General features: G+C 47.2%; 2 long non-coding RNA genes and 1 pseudogene across 4 annotated transcripts in view; 1 reads left to right on the top strand and 2 right to left on the bottom strand.

Annotated features, from left to right (window-relative positions):
* The window catches only part of LOC308467690 (adhesion G protein-coupled receptor D2-like), a 634,294-nt pseudogene that overhangs the window by 407,683 nt on the left and 211,933 nt on the right, over positions 1-14,678 (bottom strand). The window lies entirely within an intron of this gene.
* The window catches only part of LOC308467817, a 466,381-nt gene that overhangs the window by 296,272 nt on the left and 155,431 nt on the right, over positions 1-14,678 (top strand). The window lies entirely within an intron of this gene.
* Positions 9,301-14,678, bottom strand: part of LOC308467834 — an 86,638-nt gene continuing 81,260 nt past the window's right edge. Inside the window, exon 3 of the long non-coding RNA XR_013981329.1 lies at positions 9,301-9,751. This is a non-coding gene — a long non-coding RNA (uncharacterized lncRNA). The remainder of the gene's footprint in view (positions 9,752-14,678) is intronic.

The raw sequence follows: 14,678 nt of genomic DNA, 5'->3' as shown, positions 1-14,678 counted from the left end.
TCCAGTCTAACCAAGATTTCCTTTTGGGCTGGCATCTGCAGTGACCAAAACCGATTTATTAGGGCATGTTCTTCTATGGAGAAAGAGTCCTCTCTGTCGTTCAAATGAAGTTGAGTCTCAATAGGGGCTATGTTTTCCTGCTGGTGCACTGGGCTCTGGTTTTGCTGGTTTTGTTGCATGTGCACTCCATCGTTTTGTTCCTCTGTTCTTGGTCTCCCTTCCCCCTTGGCCGCCAGTAGGGAGGTTAGCGGGGCTCTGTTTTCAAAGATTCTTAATAAATCTATTCCTTTCTTTAAAAATAGATTTCTTGTTCTAAAGATGAAGTTGACCAGATTATGATCTGTGAAAGTGATCAGGGCTCGGACTGAATGTCCATCTTGATATAGGTAGTCTATACTATCTATGTTGGTTGCTTTAACTGCCCCAGGTAGAATGTTGTTTATAATAGTCAGCAGGTGCCTCACGCGGTCTGTCCCTGTGTGAGGACCCAGTGGTTTTGGATAGTTCATGAATACCATCTTTTCCGGGCTTAGGACCAGGATCCATTCTTTCTTTCTACTGGGGGCTTGGAGTTCCTGCGGGTTCCCGTCTATATTGGAGATCCCCGACTTACTTCTGTTTGCAGTTGCTACAGGGGTCCTAGGTGGATTCAAGACAGGAGCATCCAGCTGTAGTTTGGTTGCTTTTGTCAGGCTGGGCGAACACAGGGGGAGAACAGCCGTGGGGGGGCTTATCTCTTTGAATGTACTTGGGGAATTATTTTCACATATGGGGAGGGGTTTGGTCTTTGGCGAGTCTCCCTTGTCGATCTCTTTGGTGCCTTGAGCTTTGATTTTTTTTGTGGATATAGGAGGTGATGATAATAAGTTGAAGAGTTTCTGCCACTGTTTTTTACTAATGTGTTGGGTTTTTCTAGACGGCTTAAATTTTTTGATGATTTTTAGATTTCTTCGTCTTGGGTTCCGGTTTTCTTTTACATGAGTTCTTTTTGGGTGGTATGTGGATTCTAGCATCTGAGTCCAGGAACTGATCTGTGGCTCTTTTTGCTTGTTTGAAATTCTCCACAAGCATCAGGAGTAGGCCATTTGTTACTGCTAAAAAGTTTTTTATATTGTAGAGGTCTGTGCGTATCTGATCTATTTGATCGTGTAACTGGTCACCCCTCTCTTCTATACTGTTCGCATTCGCTGTGGGCTGAGGGTCTTGCTGGTTTTCCCTGAGATTCTGAGGGTCTTGCTGGTTTTCCCTGAGATTCTGAGTTGATTTTTGGTGCTCGAGGTCATTGGGGTTGGGGGAATTGGTCATCAAGGAATTCTCAGCTAGGACCAGTTCCTGCGCCCAGCTCATGGAATAATTTGGTCTTTCATGCTCAGTTTGTAAGTCTTTGCATTGTATTGACCAGTCCAGCACAGTAGGGGCAATTTCTTTTGGAGTGCTCTCGTGCTGTGGATTCCCACTCCCTTCTCTATGGGGGAAGTAATTGCTGATTTTACTTTGCTTCCTTCGGGACTCCCACTCCCCCTGAGGTGATATTGGTGCAAATCCCAGGTCCATATAGTTCTTTCTTGTAAGGACCATGTTGAGCGTGGAAAAAGGTAATTGGGAGCAGTTTGCTGGAATCTCTTAGTCCTGGGTTTTTTTTGGCTTCACTTGGCTCAATCACAAGACGGATTATGTTTATCTTCCAGTTTCCCACCTTCGAAAGGTGGGGAGGGTTGTTTTACAAGCAAGGTTTCATGCTTGTCCCTTATCTCGGCGGGCCTCTAGGGTTTCTACTCCCTTTTCCGTCTTTAGTTCTCAGCTTTGGGGCTTTTAACACTTCTGTCCTGTGGTGCCTTCCCCCTTATATTTGCGAGCAGAAATACCGAGGCTGTCTCCAGTACCCTCGTCACCCTCAAAGAAGTTATAAATGACTAATAAATCAGAATGGTTTACTGCAGCAAAGTAATAGGGCTTGTGCCAGGGGATAAAATGAAGCAGAACTTGCCTTCAGTTTCAGCCGCTCCTTGTTTCTCGGCGTTTTTCCTCCCCCTCTTCCTTTTTCTAAGACTTTTAACTTGAGCTTTTAACTCAAGCCTTGTGAATATATTAGTTAAAGAGCAGCTGCCAAATGTTGTAGATAAAATACTGAGGCTGATAAAAGCTGAATAAAAACTGATAAAACTAATAAAAACTAATAAAAATCCGCACAACTGCTGCGGAGCTCAAGTCAATGCTTCCACTAATGACGCCATCTTGGCTGGAACCATCTGAGCACCTGGGCAGAAATCTTTGGGTGTGAGGTTGTATGGGGCTGTCTCTTTGTGTTTTGGTGATGCCCAGCCACCAGCCAGCCAGAGGCAGGCAGCCAACTGGGTTCAGGGGCAAGCTCCTTTGCAAAGCCAATCTGACTTCACTGAATGCAATGGCAGAGTGACCATTCGGCCCGTGTTCTGCTTCGCTGTGAAATGGCGTGTGTTCCTCAACCCAGAGAACCTCTCGTTCAACGTCAAGCTGGTCTAAGGAAGAAAAGCATAAGAGTTAGTCTTGAATCCCCACACACATGTACTGAGAGATGCCTGCACACCGCACATGTAAAGCACATCTCCCACCCACCCACACCCAAAAAGTCCTGGGAACAATGGTTTGTTAAGGGTGCTGGGAATCATAGCACTGTGAAAGGAAAACTAAGGTTCTTAGGATTCTTTGGAGGGGGTGGAATGTTGAATACACAGCGGCCACATGGACAGACGGACGGACACACACACACACACCAGCATAGGTTCAACTTTTAGCACACCTGAACTTTAACAAAAAGTCTTCAGCCTGATGTCATGCAACCCTTTGGCAGGGGCAACTTATCATTTTATTGATTTTCCATAACAAACAATTAAAAAGGCGGACAATCTTGCAAAGGAGTGTTGCTATTTAAACTGCTGGTGTGACGTAGGAACCCGAACAAAGAAAAGGAACAAACTACTCAGAGTCTGCTTCCAATTGCCCTTGTTCTCCACCTCCCTCTATCCTAATCAGCCGCAAACACGAGTTCAGATTTGAAAGCCTTGTTATCACCTCATTCCCTTCAATTAGCCAGCTGCTCTGGCAGATGACATCAGTTCCTTCCTGCTCCCAATATTCCTGCTCCTAACCTGGTTAGCCATAGCCTGGAAGCTGAATCTCAGGGGAACGCCTTTGGGCTGGGAAGGGCTCATCTTTTCTGGGCCTCTTCTCCCCCTCAGGAAGGGGTGCTTAGCTCCTGGCCTGTGAAATGCACGCAAAATGTAAAGATGCCTTCTTTCCACGGAGCCAAGGAAGAAGGGTGGAATTTGTTATACCTCCAAACCTTCCCACGTCAGAGATGCAGGAGTTGCGTCACCTCCAACTTCCTTAGGGATGAAGCAGCTACGAAAAATGAAACATCCCACCTGAGCATGGTTTCTGAGAGAGCAACAGCAGAAGACCCAGACTCTGGCAAGATGAGCATTTGCCCCGTGGATTCTGGCCGGTCCATGAGGGCAGACAGGGGATGGCTGCGGTGGCTGCCAGCCCCTTCCCACTCCATCTCAGATACAGAACACATTGACTCTGCCACTCCTTGGGTCTGGCGCCACCTACTGTTGGCCTCCTTGCCTTCCACCCTACCAGTCCCAATGAGCACCATCCACCCCTGCATTGGTCCAGAGGCGCAGAGCAGTTGTTAGGTTATCTTGCGCCCCGGCAGAACCATCCAGATTGCGCCCCCTAGCCACGGACAAGTTAGCTCTTCTTTCTGCCTCTCCTCCAACCCCCCCCCCCATTCAATTCACCCTGGAAGTACAAGTATTGAAAAGTAAAATGTTAGAGGTTTTCCCCCACCCCATAGCAATATAATTTGATTCAGCTAGCTGGTCAGTCTACTTTCGGTTTCATTCCTGGCTCCTTGTTAAATTAATACTGCGTCAGAAACCTCCCAAGCAGATATCCGAAGTTCTTTGGCATTTCTCCAGTTGTTAATGAGATGTCTCTTCTAGTCCAGGGGAGTCTTTTGATCTTCTTCCAGGAAACCAAGAGTCGAAAGCCTTGATTTTCCTTTTTTTCTTTTTTCCAGTCATTTCCACACAGTTAGTAATTATTAGAGTTATTAAAACCTTATTATATCAACAAATGCAAAATTTTTAGACTCACTTGCTTTCCTGGTGACCTTCAGCTTAAACCCAAACTGCTCTGGAGTGAGAAAAAAAATCCATCACACTCAAAAAGCCCAGCTGGAGGGACCTGGAAGTGTGCGGGGAAGAGCAATTTTGCAGTGGGTTTGTTGCACAGTAGCACCAAGTTCACTAACTGGCTGATTCAGAATGAATCTCATTCAAAAATACTGCAATGGTGTGTGTTTCAGCCAGCCATCCGGCTGCTGCAACTATTCCCTGGGTGCCACCACACTGTCCTGTCTGTGTGTTTGGAAGGGAATGGGAGCTATGCTCCTCCCAAGACACTCCACTCCTTCTTCCTTAGCTGTGTTGTTCAACAGCTGAGGCAACCTTCACAGTTCTGGGATGCCCAGGAAGCAAACCAATAGTCACGTTCATCTGTACTGGCTCAGTATGACCTATTCTGACAGATGCTGCCTTTCATATTCATGCCCAAGAGCCTTTCCGCTCCAGAGATCTGGGGCAGAACCTGGGATCTGCACACCAAGGCTGGAGTAAGAAAGAACCCTTGCCAGCTGGCCACGTTGGGCGCCTGCCTGGAGAGTGGAACCCGGGGGTTCGAGGGACATCGTGCTGCTCCTGGCAACCCCCACCCACCCTGACCTCCCCCTCCACCTGAATCCCACTTCCCCTGGGACGCACTTCCCATCCTGGAGCGGCTGGGGGGGGTATCACTCCCCACCCCCCCTTTCCAGACCCCATTGTCCTCATTCTTCTTCTTCATGCCCCCTCTTTGTTCCTTCCAGCCTGGTCTCCCTCCCCATGTCCATGGCCTTGGGTGTTTTCCTGAGAGTATCTTCAGAATAACCCTCTGTGAGGGAGGCTAAGCTGGCCCAAGGACTGGCCCAAGGTAGCTCAGCCAAGTTGCCAAGGCCAGCATTTAAGACCGTGCATCCCTTCCCCTCAGATGAGAAAGCCGGGATGAGTCATGCTAGCAGCCTGTGGCCTTGATGGGCTTTGTGGCAGCCCAGCCCAGCTGCTATAGTCCACCTCTGAACCGAGGAAGCACAACTGGAGAGACAGAGCCCAGCACTTTTCTCACGGGACAGAAGCGCACGACTTCCCCCTCCCACTTGCCGCCCACCCCAGTCTTTCTTCGACAGCTCAGTTTAGTGTGTCAAGAGGCTCATCCCAGGTGGGAATTCGGGTGGTGCTGCTTGCAGAAGGAGAAGCGGCTGGTGCTGGCGGAAACTCCCATTGTTCTTCTCAGGTAGGACTTCCGGGATCCACATGAACGTTTTACCAAAAAGTATGGCTTGACTACTGATTTCCCATTTAAAGGATGGGAAAAGACCTAAGTTTGTAAGACAGGTGAAAAAGAACATGAATTACATTGAAAGTTCTGTGAGATGCAAAGGAAAGCTTGTGTTTAAAACTTGTATTTTACATCTTGTTGCTTGGTGCGGTTAACGGAATGGGGGATATTGAGAAAGAAGAGACTTGGAATTAGAAGGTTAGGATTTAAGGTAAGGTTACCAGATTTTTTTTTTCAAAGAATCCAGGGACACTTTTTTTTTCAAAAGAGAAAAAAATGTTATTTTTTAAAAATCTTTTTTTTAAAAAATAAGAAGTAATATCTTCTCTTTTTTGTCTCCTCTGTCTTCTTGCCTTCCTCTGCCTTCCTCTCCTCTTGCCTTCCTCTGTGCCCCAGCCTGATCTCTTGGAGTGCTATCTGCCGTGGAGTAGGCTTGGGTCGGGCCTGGGCTCGGCCCCGTGCCCTTGCCCTCCTGGTGCTCTCCTACCTCTCTTCCTCAGCGACACTAGCATGGCAAGGTCGGGCCTGTCAGCATCGCCCTTGAGCCAGTGCCACGGACTGGACTCATCCACTTCAGCCCCGAGTGGGCTAGGCGAGCTGGGTAGCACTTCCAGAGACCACCTTCTGCACAGGAACAGGTCAAAGTGCTGTGGACTCACAGCTTAGAGTTGTGAGCACCGGATTCACTCCAACAAGAAGACAGTCGTCGCACAGCAGAGTATAGCAGAGTATAGCACAGCATAAACGACTCGGAGAGCAGCTCTGTAGAATATATTCTTTATTCTATCTACAACTATAATACACAACTATATACAGAGCTAAATGAGGTCTAAACGAAAATGCTGAACTGCACTGAGTGTCTGCAGCTGCTCTTATCAGCAACCTTATCTATACACACGATCTCTCTCTAACACTCAGTCTCTCTCTCTCCGACACTTTAATGTGAGGCTGCAGCGGAATAAGTAGTGAGCAGAAAACCGCCCCTCCTCTCTGGAGAATCAGCAGAGAACATCAGCAGATTCTTGGATATGGGAGGGGTGAAATCTCCTCAGGGCCGCCCCTCTTTTTTCACCTTCCTCTTTCTCTCTCTTCCTTCTCCTTCTGCTTTCTTCCTCCATGGGTTGGCTCCGGGGTTTTTACTGGCCCTGGAGCACCACTGGGCAGTCGGCCAAGTGGCTGGGCGCTCTCGCTCCCGCCTCGATTTGGGTCCTGGGGGTGTGTGTCAGTGGTTCCCCCAGTTGACGCACCGGGCATCCCTGGTTCCCCCCTTGGCAGTGGAAGCGGTAGCGGCAGTCTCAGCATCCCGGAGCCAGCCTGGTAGTGCAGTTGGCTCTGGCTGGCTTCAGGAGCTGCTCATTACCATGGCACCCACCATTTTGCCTCACCGGAAGTCCCCATATGATGTGTATTGTGCCGTTGAACCAATCACGCAACATTCCTTCCCTACTAATAAATCTACAACACTTAACATATAAATCTGGGGACCTTATAGAAAATCCGGGGACATTCAGGGGACAGATTTTGTTGGGGACAGATTCGTAAATCCGGGGACTGTCCCCGGGAGATGGGGACATCTGGCAATCATTCCGTAATAGGGCTTCTCCTGCCTTTGCCAGTATGTCAGCCTTCTCAGCCTCCTTAAAGCACTTCAGAAGCACTTGTACGTCTGGCCATATGGGATCAACCCAGAAGTTTTGGAGGGAACGGGAAGAGAAGCTTGGTCAAGAGACTGGCTCATGTCAGAAGGAGGCCTGACTGCATCCTTGGCGAAGCCCAGGGCAGGGCAAGAAGGCAGCATTGCCCAGCGGGAAGGCATTCAGAGGCAAATCATCAGCAAGGAGCAGAAAATCCCCTCCCGTTCCATCAAGAAGACTGAAGAATCTCTAGTGGGCATTCAGGTGAGTTCAGCATCCCAGGTCTCTGGGGTGTTCCTGTCCATTACAAACCTGACTCGAGGCTCCGTCAACTGAGCCCCTACACTCCTTGCGTACATGAAAGGGGCACAGAAAGGATGGGAGGCAGCCTTTTCCTGGAGCCTTGGGCTGCTCCTGCTACCGTCTTACCTGCAGCAGTTCACTCGCTGGCTGCTGACCCTTTTCCTCCATCACCTGGATGATCCTCTCAAGAGAGGAGAGTTTCCTGCAGAGTCTGGCCAGCTGCTCATCCCTGCTCCCTGCAATCTCCTTCTCCACCTCTTCCACATGATTCAGCAGACGCTTTTCTTCTTCTTCTTCCTCCAGGAACTGGCACAGTTGTCTGAACTTCTCCACAGTCTTCAGCCTCTCCGTTTCTGTTAATTTCTGCAAGAAAAGAGGAGGTCTGAGTGAGGAAGATGGTCAGCCTTCAAAACATCAGCAAGAGAATTAGGATTTGAATTGAACTGCTTCCACCCTCTCAGCTCACAAGTCCTCAGGCTTCTCCTTGACTGCTTTTCACATAATAAACAACAATGGGAAATAAACTCCATTTAGCTGCATTCAAAGGTGAACTTACCTAATTCGCAATTCTTGGAAAAATATGAAGACCCAAACAGCAATCTTTTGAAATTCACACCTCTGAATTTTTCAAGGTTGACCCAGCCAGGTAATGTTCACAAAAAAATGTATTTATGAGGGTAAAGCACGTATCAAAATATTTATACGAGAAGGTAGACACCCTAGCATTTGATTCAGAATAATAAATATAACAAACTGATATGGAAAAAGGAGAAATGGGGAGAAGTTGAAATGGGCAGATTTCCCCATCGCTCCTCAGTCCTGACTTGCTTCTTAAAGTGCTTGTTCCCTCAATAGTAACAATAGTGACACTTACAAGGAGGTCTTTGCTTTCCTTGTCCAGGTCTGCTTGATAGGCCAGAATTTCCCCTCTCTCTTTCCTCCAAATCTCCAGGCGGCGACAGATCTCTCCCTGACAAGAAAAGGGAAAACTCAGCTTTGACTGAGACACAAAGAGAGGAGATGAATATTATACTGGCTTCTTGGGTCCAGTGGCCTTGCTATAATAGCAAAATAATTTACTGGAGGAAATAAAAGTACAGAGGTTTTCAACCCTTTTGGGTCCATGGCTCCCTGGACCAACTCCCTTCTTTCTGCGGCACCCCTGTGGGGCTCAGGAGACCAGTTAGGTCCCCCCTTGCTTGCCGAGCTTGCCTCCCCTCACCCTTTCTCGAACAGCCTCCCTTGCGGAGTGCTCTCTCAGCCTCCTCTCCTCTCCCCTCTCCTTAGGAGTCCTCCTCTTGGTCTCTGAGCTGCCCCCGCTGCCCCCCAGGGGCCTGGGACTTGCCTGTCCATTCCCAACAGCAAGGGCCCCTCGCCAGTTGGCTTGCTTCCTCTGGGGCCGCCTCAGCTCCTGGCAGCCCACACCCCCTGGCCAGCCCCAGAGGCACCATTCTCTGGGGGAGAACAGCTGGGCAAGCCTTGGGGAGGCAGAGATGGCATCCGAGGAGGGAGGGAAGGAAAGAGGGACAGAGGCCAGTGTCTCCCGCGGCACCCCTGACCATCATTCAAGGCACCCCAGCTGCCACAGCACACTGCTTGAAAACCACTGCAGAACTGGGATGGGAAAGTTTTCTAGTCCAACTAACTGTTCTGGAGAAGAGTAAAGGCAGCCATGCTTGCTCCTTTGTCTTCTCCGAGGAGACTTCCAGCCTGACTTCTCATCTTGAGGCCCCAGGGAGAAGTGGGAAGAGGAGGACGAGGAGGAAACATCCCCAGAAGAAGTGTGCTCCCCACCAGTAGATGCTTCCACCCCCCCCACTCCTAAATCTGCTTCTAACAGATACTTGGGGGGGGGGCATCCTGCACCATCTGGTCAATTCCTGGTGCTAGGAGAATTAGAAGGTCTAAGATATAAACCCCCTTCGTGGATCACTGCCTTGCTGTGGCGAAGGGGCTTGAATAACTCAGAGAAGCTATGAACTATGCCGAGCAGGGCACCCAAGATGGACAGGTCATAGTGGAAAGTTTTGACCAAACGTGATCCACCTGGAGCAGGAACCGGCAAGCCACTCCAGTATCCCTGCCAAGAAAACTCCATGGACAAAGGCAACAGGCATATAAAAGTTATGATGCCGGAAGATGAGCCCCTCAGGTCGGAAGGCGTCCAACATGCTACTGGGGAAGAGCGGAGGACAAGTACAAGTAGATTCAGAGCTGATGAAGCGGCTGGGCCAAAGCCGAAAGGACGCTCAGTTGCGGATATGCCTGGAAGCAAAAGGAAAGTCCAATGCTGTAAAGAAAAATATTGCATAGGAACCTGGAATGTAAGAACCATGAACCTTGGTAAGTTGGATGTGGTCAAAAATGAGATGGCAAGAATAAATATTGACATCCTGGGCATCAGTGAACTAAAATGGATGGGAATGGGCGAATTCAATTTGGATGACCATCATATCTACTACTGTGGGCAAGAATCCTGTGAGTGAGAACACAGCTTGGAATGCTGTGAGCTGAGTGGAAAGCGAAAGCAGGTTGTTGCGTCGCTGCACTGAGACAGAAGGACGCAGAGAAAATGCAGCTTGAATCTGATGGCTGTTATGGATTGTAAATACACTACTTTTGTGCAAATAAAGGGATATTAGGACAGAAGAAACGTGTGGGACTTGTTTACTGCTCTTTCGACACACACCGCTGTGTAACTCTGCTAATTACTTTACGACCTCTCCAAAGCCACACTGCGTAAACAGAAGCTGCAGAGGCTCGCAGGGAAGCGTGGCTGGGCGCCAAACAATAAAGCAATAAATCTATCGGAACAAATCCCGTAAAAGAAATGGAGTGGCCCTCATAGTCAACAAAAGAGTGGCGAGAGATGTACTGGGATGCAATCTCAAAAATGATAGAATGATCTCGATACGAATCCAAGGCAGACCTTTTAACATCACAGTAATCCAAGTTTATGCACCAACTACTGGGGCTGAAGAAACTGAAATTCACCAATTCTATGAAGACTTACAACACCTTATAGAAGTGATACCAAAGAAGGATGTTCTTCTCATTATAGGGGATTGGAATGCTAAAGTAGGGAGTCAAGAGATAAAAGGAACAACTGGCAAGTTTGGCCTTGCAGATCAAAACGAAGCAGGGCAAAGGCTAATAGAGTTCTGTCAAGAGAACAAGCTGGTCATCACAAACACGCTTTTCCAACAACACAAGAGACGACTCTACACATGGACATCACCAGATGGGCAGCATCGAAATCAGATTGATTATATTCTCTGCAGCCAAAGATGGAGAAGCTCTATACAGTCATCAAAAACAAGACCTGGAGCTGACTGTGGCTCAGATTATCAGCTTCTTATAGCAAAATTCAAGCTTAAACTGAAGAAAGTAGGAAAAACCACTGGGCCGGTAAGATACACCCCAGGTAGTGTGGTTGCTGACCTTGAGCCAGACATCCTGGAGAGTGAAGTCAAATGGGCCTTAGAAAGCACTGCTAATAACAAGGCCAGTGGAAGTGATGATATTCCAGCTGAACTATTTAAAATTTTAAAAGATGATGCTGTTAAGGTGCTACACTCAATATTCTAGCAAATTTGGAAAACTCAGCAGTGGCCAGAGGATTGGAGAAGATCAGTCTACATCCCAATCCCAAAGAAGGGCAGTGCCAAAGAATGCTCCAACTACTGCAGAAGTGCACTCATTTCACACGCTAGCAAGGTTATGCTTAAAATTCTACAAGGCAGGCTTAAGCAGTATGTGGACCGAGAACTCCCAGAAGTGCAAGCTGGATTTTGAAGGGGCAGAGGAACCAGAGACCAAATTCCAAACATGCGCTGGATTATGGAGAAAGCTAGAGAGTTTCAGAAAGACATCTACTTCTGCTTCATTGACTATGCAAAAGCCTTTGACTGTGTCGACCACAGCAAACTATGACAAGTTCTTAAAGAAATGGGAGTGCCTGATCACCTCATCTGTCTCCTGAGAAATCTCTATGTGGGACAAGAAGCTACAGTTAGAACTGGGTATGGAACAACTGACTGGTTCAAAATTGGGAAAGGAGTACCGCAAGGCTGTATATTGTCTCCCTGCTTATTTAACTTATATGCAGAATTCATCATGCGAAAGGCTGGGCTGGATGAATCCCAAGCTCGCCGGAAGAAATATCAGCAACCTCAGATATGCAGATGACACAACCTTGATAGCAGGAAGTGAGGAGGCTGACATAGAATATAATAGTTCCATACAATCAGAGAGGTAGCTGATGTTTAGTTGGTCTGTTCTACTCGACTAATTAGAGTTATCGAGCTGCTGATACTATAAGCAGAACAACTAGGCTGGGAAAGAATAACATCAATTGCCATCAATGGAGGCTAGTATTAGGCTTGGGATTGCTACCGTGGAGGGGCGAGGGAGGTATGGAGGTGGGGGCAGATGTTATAGGCGAAGGGGATTGAGATACTGTTGGAACGAATTCACGACAGACGAGTGGCAGGTGTCATATGAGGCGTCTGCCGGGGCGAGCCCCGGGAATTCTCTTTTATTGAATATTACAAACATTGCCACAGGTGTGCTTGTGGCTGATTGGTTGATACAAACACAAAGCAACTTGTTGCTGATTGGTTAACATAGGTACAAGGCGGGAATTACATATAACCATTTATCACTGATAGATTAAAGGCTGAGAAACGGAGCTGGAACTAGACAGGCATGAAACCTCCTAATTAAATTATAACTAAAGATTAATATAACATGACTAAAACAATTACTAATGATTGATCATAACATGAAAGAATATAATAATCGAGTTCCGTAGATGTGGTCAGCTATGCATTAAGAACAGATCATATTGTTTGTTCATGAACTTAAAATGAACTGAGGAATGAGGGAATGTCTTGGTGTGTTTAGAACAGGTTTGTACAGTGTGTGCAGAAGCAGAAGCGAGACTTCCCAGAATGCAAGAGAAAAGAAGCAATAGTTCCCATAGCAAGACTTCCCATAATGCCACAGTTATGTGCAGAAAGAGAACTGCAGAAAGAGAACTTCCCTTTAAGATACGGATACGCTCATACCCCTTCCAATCTGCGCCCCATCCCGAGGGACGAGGGTAGGGTGAGCAAGGATTACTCACCTCTGTCACTGGTGTTGTGCAATGCCAGGTCTATAGGCAACAAAACTGCCACCCTGCGAGATTTCTTTACCTCGCAGGGGGTCGACCTGGCTTGTGTGACGGAGACCTGGGTGCACGAAGGGGAAACAGTTACCTTACGAGAGATGGCGCCCCCGGGTTTCTCCGTCCTCCACCGGTCGCGGACTGTGGGCCAGGGGGGAGGGGTGGCATTACTAATCCGGGAAGATTGTTCTTTCAGGGCTCTACCATCGCCATCGATCCCCGGCATTGAATGTGTTGGCCTAGTGTGGGGCTCCGAGGAGAGCTTGGCTGTCTGGCTGGTGTACCAGCCACCTAGCACACCAGCAGCCACCCTGTCAGGCCTACTGAAGGCGGTGGCCGGCTGGGCCTTGGAGTTCCCTAATCTATTGGTATTGGGGGACTTCAACATCCATGCTGATGCCACTCCCTCCTCACAGGCTCTGGACCTGGTGTCTTCCATGGCGACACTAGGGCTCTCCCAGTTTGTTTCGGGCCCCACACATCAAGCAGGCCACACACTGGATTTGATCTTTGGCGTAGGTATAGATGTGATCATGTCTCGTTCGATGAAGGTGCCATGGTCTGATCACTACACTCTGAAAGCCAAGATTGACTTTCCACCCCCACCCTGCTTCGGTGGTGAGCCGATTTGGGCTCGCCCGCAGAGGCTGATGGACCCTGGTAGCTTCCGCCAAGCCTTGCGGGACCTTGCTCCCCCTGGCTCCGATCTGGTGGAACGCTCTGTCACAAGAGACTAGGGCCCTGCGGGACTTGACATCTTTCCACCAGGCCTTTGGTCAGGGCACAGCCTGACTCCCTCCTTTGGCAATCTTCTCAGAAACTCTAGCCCAATGGTTGCCATCAATTTGACTTGAATTAATTTTATAATGAATGATTTTAGAACGTTGTACTATTTTATTATTGTTAGCCGCCCTGAGCCCGGCTCCGGCTGGGGAGGGTGGGATATAAATAAAAAATTATTATTATTATTATTAATATTATTATTATTATTATTATTAGGAGAGTCGGTGGAAGAAGATTGGAAGAAATTTAAAGACTATTTACAGAAATATTGTAAAATTAATGAATGTTAGAATGATGTCAGAATGAAGTTAAGTGGTTTTAGCAGCAATGATATAAAGATGTATGTAAAAATGGATTGTTAACAGGTGAGAATCTAAACCTATAATATATTAAGTTAAAGGATTAAGATAAAAACAAAGAGGGAAAGGAATTGCTGAATTAATTAACTGAACTGGAATACAAAAAAAAGGGAGCCGTGAGGAGGTCAGGGAAACAAGTAAATGAAATGTAAGGCATGGAAAGAATGATTTGTTTTTTTTAAGTCTTTTATTTTTTCTCTATTTTGTATTTTGTATTTTTTCTTTTTTCTATTTTTCTTTTTTTTATATATGTAACTTTTCTTTTCTTTTTAAACCTTAATAAATATCATTTTTTAAAAAAATTATTATTATTATTATTATGTAGAAGCATGTTGAAATATGCAGAATCGGCACAAAGTTCAGCGGCAGTAAATCAGAAAGAGGGGCAGTCCTTAAACAGCTGAAGAGAATGGGATAAACCTCAGCTGAGCATCCAAGTATTAACATCCTTACGGTAAGGACCTTACCCAACCCTAGTCACATGTAAACACCATTTTAAAGTATGGCTTGATGAGCTAAAAGATGAAGAGGAGTACCCATTCAGAAGCACATCATATTGGAAACAATGCAGTTCAGTACTAACACTCAGATATGCACCAGCTTTATTCCCAGTTCGTGATCCAGCAAGAGACAAACATACAAGAGCTGATTTACATGTATTTTTCTTCTTTGCTGGATTGGGGCATAAGCACTGAGCCCTATCTTTGTTCTTACCTTTATTCAAACGGTTCAAGGCTTCTTCAATGGAAAGTCGGTCATCTTTTGTCTCTTCTGGTTTGTTTACTACCAGTAGCCAGCAAAGCTTGTTCTGGCACCTTAGAATTCTCGTGTCTCTTCATAACAGTTTGGGGAATTAAAAATTGGTTTGTTCTGGGGACGCTGAAGCTGTGTTCTGGGTTGAAAACCCAGTGAGACCACTGGGCCATCGAGTTCTGTATGGTCTGCCATAGCCAGCAGCTGCTCTCCAGGATTTCAGAGAGCAGGTTTTCAGAGCTCTGTTTCCCATGA

Source organism: Podarcis pityusensis, assembly GCF_964106645.2.
Source record: "Podarcis pityusensis genome assembly, chromosome: W".
In the NCBI taxonomy this organism is placed as follows: Eukaryota; Metazoa; Chordata; class Lepidosauria; order Squamata; family Lacertidae; genus Podarcis; species Podarcis pityusensis.
The sequence above is the reverse complement of the archived record's forward strand: the minus strand, read 5'-3'. Positions and strand labels throughout refer to the sequence as shown.